Source organism: Rosa rugosa, chromosome 3, assembly GCF_958449725.1.
Source record: "Rosa rugosa chromosome 3, drRosRugo1.1, whole genome shotgun sequence".
Taxonomy (NCBI): Eukaryota; Viridiplantae; Streptophyta; class Magnoliopsida; order Rosales; family Rosaceae; genus Rosa; species Rosa rugosa.
The window spans coordinates 10,378,061-10,383,432 of NC_084822.1; the positions used below are offsets into that span (position 1 = coordinate 10,378,061).

The 5,372-nt window shown below is 40.2% G+C and overlaps 1 pseudogene; it reads left to right on the plus strand.

The window, feature by feature from the left end:
* The first annotated feature begins 2,145 nt into the window (after positions 1–2,145).
* LOC133739920 (alpha-amylase-like) lies at positions 2,146–3,913 on the plus strand (annotated as a pseudogene).
* The last annotated feature ends 1,459 nt before the right edge of the window (positions 3,914–5,372 follow it).

A 5,372-nucleotide genomic window follows, 5' to 3' on the forward strand; every position in this document is an offset into this window, starting at 1 on the left:
TATTAAGATTAACAACAAGGCTAGATCGAAACCTTTTCTTTAACAGCAAGATTTCCATGATAGAAAGATGGAGAACCTAGCTGCCATGTCCTTCCCTTTTCATTTACGACAGCAAGGTCTCCATGATTGAATTAAGTGGGCAGCAAGGAAAAGATATGGTTGCTTTCACCTTTCTTCTTCACTCGGATCCATCTCAAGGGGATATTAATTACCTCTCCAAGATTTTCTTCCTCACCCGGATCCATCTCAAAGAGATATTAATTACCTCTCCAAGATTTTCTTCCTCACCCGGATCCATCTCAATGGGATATTGCCTCTCCTTGCCAATATGTTAATACTAACAAATCACCAGAAGATCACAGCGCAACCCAAATTTCGTATGAGTCAGTGGGTCCTTGTCATGTGTTACTGATCCAAATGCTTAGATCAAATCACTCACACACTTTTAGCTAGAACACTCTTAGGCATGGGGCCGAAAGCAAAAAGTGAGGCAGTCATGCAATGATGCAGCCGAAAGCAAGCAAGGGGCAGCAAGAGGGTGACAGCAAAGCTGAAGGCATGTTGAGTCGCAGCACATCTCCGACAGGTGGATAAGTTTTGTATAAGGGGAACGCCAACATACAATTCTTATACTAACACATTTTGTAAGTTGAATTCTAAAACTGTAAAACAGTGGACCGTGGATCAATTAATGGGAAAGGCGTCTACAGGTCTTGACATGGTATTGAATCGAAAGAACTTCCCCTTTCTTCTCAGACATGCAAGATATATAAAAAAAACAGAGCAACATAAAGAATACAAGAAATCACATTACTAAACAGAGCAAAACTTCCAAAGCCAAAACCAGCAAGTACAGCTCTGGAAAGCAAGTAATAAAGCTTTCCAGGTAATTTTGGGTCTTATCCAACTTGTTAAAATTCATTAAATGTTATTCGCGTCTTCTTGAAGCATATATCAGAAGGGTTGCAAACTTGCAATGACGCAGGTAATCTGGATAATAGTGAAGTTGATACTAAAACAATTAAAAAGATGCTAATGTTAATATTGAACTTAAAAGTGATAATATCAACTAATGATAGATCTATGAAGAAGTGCAGATCGAATGCAACAATAATTAAAACTACATCATCGTGAATTCATAACTGCCTCAGTCAAATCAATCTTTAATTTAAAGCTCATCAGGCAATTATCTAACTCCTCCCCTAATGGGTCTTATGTTATGCCTGCAAGAAAATATGGGCAACATAATTAGTCCTAAAATGGTCCTATGTTATCTCCAATCTGAAATGCAGTAGGCCAGTAGCCAAGTGATATCCATATCGCTATCGCCACACAATTGACAATTAATACCACCTTAACCCCCAACACAACTTGTTAACTGAATTTTCCTCATGCTCCTATGGTATCTTTAAAACAGAATACTTATGCAAAGTTTGGAGTTTGGTATAACTCGGTACAACCACAAAAATACATAACAAAATGAGTTGCATCACAATACTTGACAGTATTACTGAAATGTTGCCATGTCAGATGCCACATTGACGACAACAAACGTGACAGCTAGAGCATATTTCTTTCAATCATATTCAGATGCACATACAGAGAAGTTTGCCAGTTGCACCATATATATTACAAGTTGAACAAGTCAGGGTCTTCCCCAAACAACAGAAAATTATGTCGACCGAGGACTAAGCGCGCAAGCCCAACGTACATGAAAGGTACACAAGTTGTCATCAGATGCCACATTGACGACAACAAACGTGACAGCTAGAGCATATTTCTTTCACATATCATATTCAGATGCACATACAGAGAAGTTTGCCAGTTGCAACAGATATATTACAAGTTGAAGTTGAAGTTGAAGTTGAAGTTCAAAAGGTTAAGGTAAAAGAAGAGTTATATGTACTTGTCTCTTTTGGTAGATGAAAACAGTGTCAAGTTTTTCGTAGCGTTTACTGTAACATGTTCCATTTTTTTCCAGTTAACCAAAAGACGAAGACTCTCACCAAACACGAAGACTTGCACCAAAACTTGACTTGGAAAAATGAGCGTAATGGTTAGGATGAAAAACTTATCCTAGGAAATTAGAGGCATGCCTGCATGATTGACGTAATTGGAAGCTGATTTTCCATTACTCCTCGAATCTCTGATGTTGATTAGTTGCCAGACAGTGACAAAAACGGAATCCTATATGGAATAAGCTCAACACGAGAGGTTTGCTTCATACCAAAGCAGGAGAGACATGAATTCACTAGAAGTTTCCCTCCTCTGTTTCCTACTCTCTATTATTTTCATACCCAACTTCACTGCTTCCCAAATCCTATTTCAGGTACTGATCAAAGAAGCACATCTCTCTCTCTCTCTGTTAACCTTTTTATTTTATTTTTTGGTTGGTGATCTCAGGGGTTCAATTGGGAATCAGCAAAGAAGGGAGGATGGTACAACATCTTGAAGCAGTCTGCAGCTGAACTAGCTTCTTCAGGAATTACACATGTTTGGCTTCCACCACCTTCACATGCTACTTCAGATGAAGGTATGTATATTTTGTTACTTTCCCAAAACTCTTTTGTACTTGATTTGTTACCTTTCTGTGAACCACCGCGTTCAAGATGTTGTAACATCCTCCCTTCTCAATTGCTGATTTTATGATGATGTCACTTTAATTTGTGAGAAGATGAAAAAGACTTACTATTGATGGAATCCCTGGATGAGCAGCCACATTAGGTGAGATGCAGGTGATATACCAAAAATGTGGTTCACCTAGCATTATTCCACCATATATAGTTTATATGATGTTTCTTTAAAATTGGTAATTAGTATATACATCAATCAGTAGGGACAATTGCATATTTGAAACCTGTATTTTGAATTCACCATTTTAATTTAGTCCATGCATGTGTCTTAACACCCTATTTCATTTAGCAGTTGTTAGAATCTTTGTGTCAAAGTAACAAAAAAGTTTAACTTATGAAATTCATAGCAGTGAGTCAGTGACTAACATTGCAATCGGAAAACAGTTTTTTCAGGTTTTGCATTCGAATCGTTAACCAAACCGGTTTGGTATTTTTCCTTTAAGTGGACTTGTAAATATCTCCTTAGTGTTTTTGGTATATATTGATACAATTAGCTGAACTCAACTGTTTTTGAAGGATACCTGCCTGGTAGGCTCTATGATCTCACATCAAAATATGGAAGCCAAGATGAATTAAAGGCACTGGTAAAAACCTACCATGACAATGGGATACAGAGCATAGCAGATATTGTTATAAACCACAGAAGTGCAGAGAAGCAAGATGAGAGAGGAATATTGTGCATTTTTGAAGGTGGAACACCCGATGATCGCCTTGATTGGGGCCCGTCTCTTATTTGCAGCGACGACACAGAGTTTTCTGATGGCAAGGGGAACCCTGATACTGGAAATAGCTGGGGTGGTGTACCTGACATTGATCACAAAAACACAAGGGTCCAGAATGAGCTCTCGGATTGGATGAATTGGTTGAAGACCGAAATTGTTCAGCGGATGGCGATTTGATTTTGTTCTGGGATATGCTCCAGAGTTCACCAAGTTGTATGTGGCGAACACAAAGCCTAATTTCTCTGTAGGAGAGTTTTGGAAGCCCCTTGCTAAGGGAAGTGATGGGAAACCCGAGTACAACCAGGACAACCCTCGCAATGAGCTTGCTGGATGGATAAAGAATGCAGGAGGAGAGGTTACTGCATTTGATATTACAACTAAAGGGATACTTAACGCTGCTGTCCTAGGCGAACTGTGGGGAGGTTGAAGGACTCGAAGGGAGGGCCTCCTGGCTCCTGGATTGATTGGAATATCATATCGCCACGCAATAGTGTGACTTTCATAGACAATTTCATACGGGAAATAAAAATTAAAAATAAATAAAAAGGGGGCATACATTCTGCTGACGATTGGGAAAGTGTTACATTAATTTCTTTTATTATTTCTTGTTTTTTTTTTTTGACGAAAGGAGGTCAGCCCATTATATAGATTCAGCAAGCAGTACAAAAACGAAACACCCCTAAGGGGTCGACAGAAAGAATCGTTTCTCAGAGTACCCTGAGACTCCTATTCTAAAACAAGAACAGGAACCCACTATACCCCCAGTACACCCACCTTTTAGACAGTTCACGCACTTTAATTCCAAACAAAAATCAGTAATCTCCGAAGCAAGATAAAAAAACCCTAAGAGATTATGAAATTTGCGACCTAACAAAATGAAATAATAATTCGAGGTTGTCGTCCTGGATCCCAAATCTTTATAATAAATCCACCGGGATCCCAAATGCGAATCCAGAATAGAAGAAGCCCACATTCTGCAGCCTTAGACAACTCATTAGGGCCCAAGCCCAAGTCAGAAAAGTAGAGCCAAGCCCAATCCCAATTAGGGTTTGCCATTGTAGCCAACGCATTAGTGACTTTGGTCGTGCCGCCATCGCCGCACCCACCTGCCACCATGCCTCCGGTCAACCTGCCCCAAGGAACCAGACAACTCCCTACTCCAACGCCACCAGATGACAAGTGTGAACCAGTCGATCTAGCCAAACCAACGACCCTGACTTCCATAGTAATAGCCAACCCAGACAGAGAGATGTCGCCTGCATCAACAGCTTAGGGAGACACATAGCCCCCGGAAGAGTAAGCCGCTGGCTGCCCTTTATCTTCCCCACAACTCCGGTAGCCTTGCATCTTCTCCACATGTCGGACCAAGTGAACGTGCCTTCGTCGCCATCCCTGGAGAAAGGACTCCAACCAAACCCGATCCAAATCCGGCTCAATTGAAACCGTGAAAAGTCCTGGGTCCCAGATCCTCCAACCACCAGCAACCACCAGTTCAGTTGGCCGCCGAATGGAACTCAGCCTCAAGCCCTGTTGTGAAACAAATTGAGACGAAGGGAAAGCCCCCGATCTCACCTTCAAGGAGAAAAAAGAAAAAAGGGGAAGGACGGCCTGGACCGTACCCGAAAACTGCGACACCAAGGGATGGGCCAGAATTTTTCTCCATCGGAGATGGAGGCAGGTACAGAGACGCCTAGCCATGGCCGGCGCTCCCTCAAACCCTAGCAGAGAGTTTTTAATTTTTTATTATTTCTTGTTAATTTTATTAGATGAGCTCCATTTCCGAGTTTTAATTTAGAGTTTTTCTATTAATTGGAACCTCCAAATTTACTCACTTGACCTCTATGTTTTTTACACCTCTTATCAAATTTTCAAATACTAAATTTACTCACTAAACCTCACTAAACTTCCTCAAATAACCTCACTCATATAATTTGCAAACAAATTATTATCTTTAAAATTAAAAAATTTAGTCATTTCAATGATTTAATCACTCTATAAATCTTAACTAAATATACAT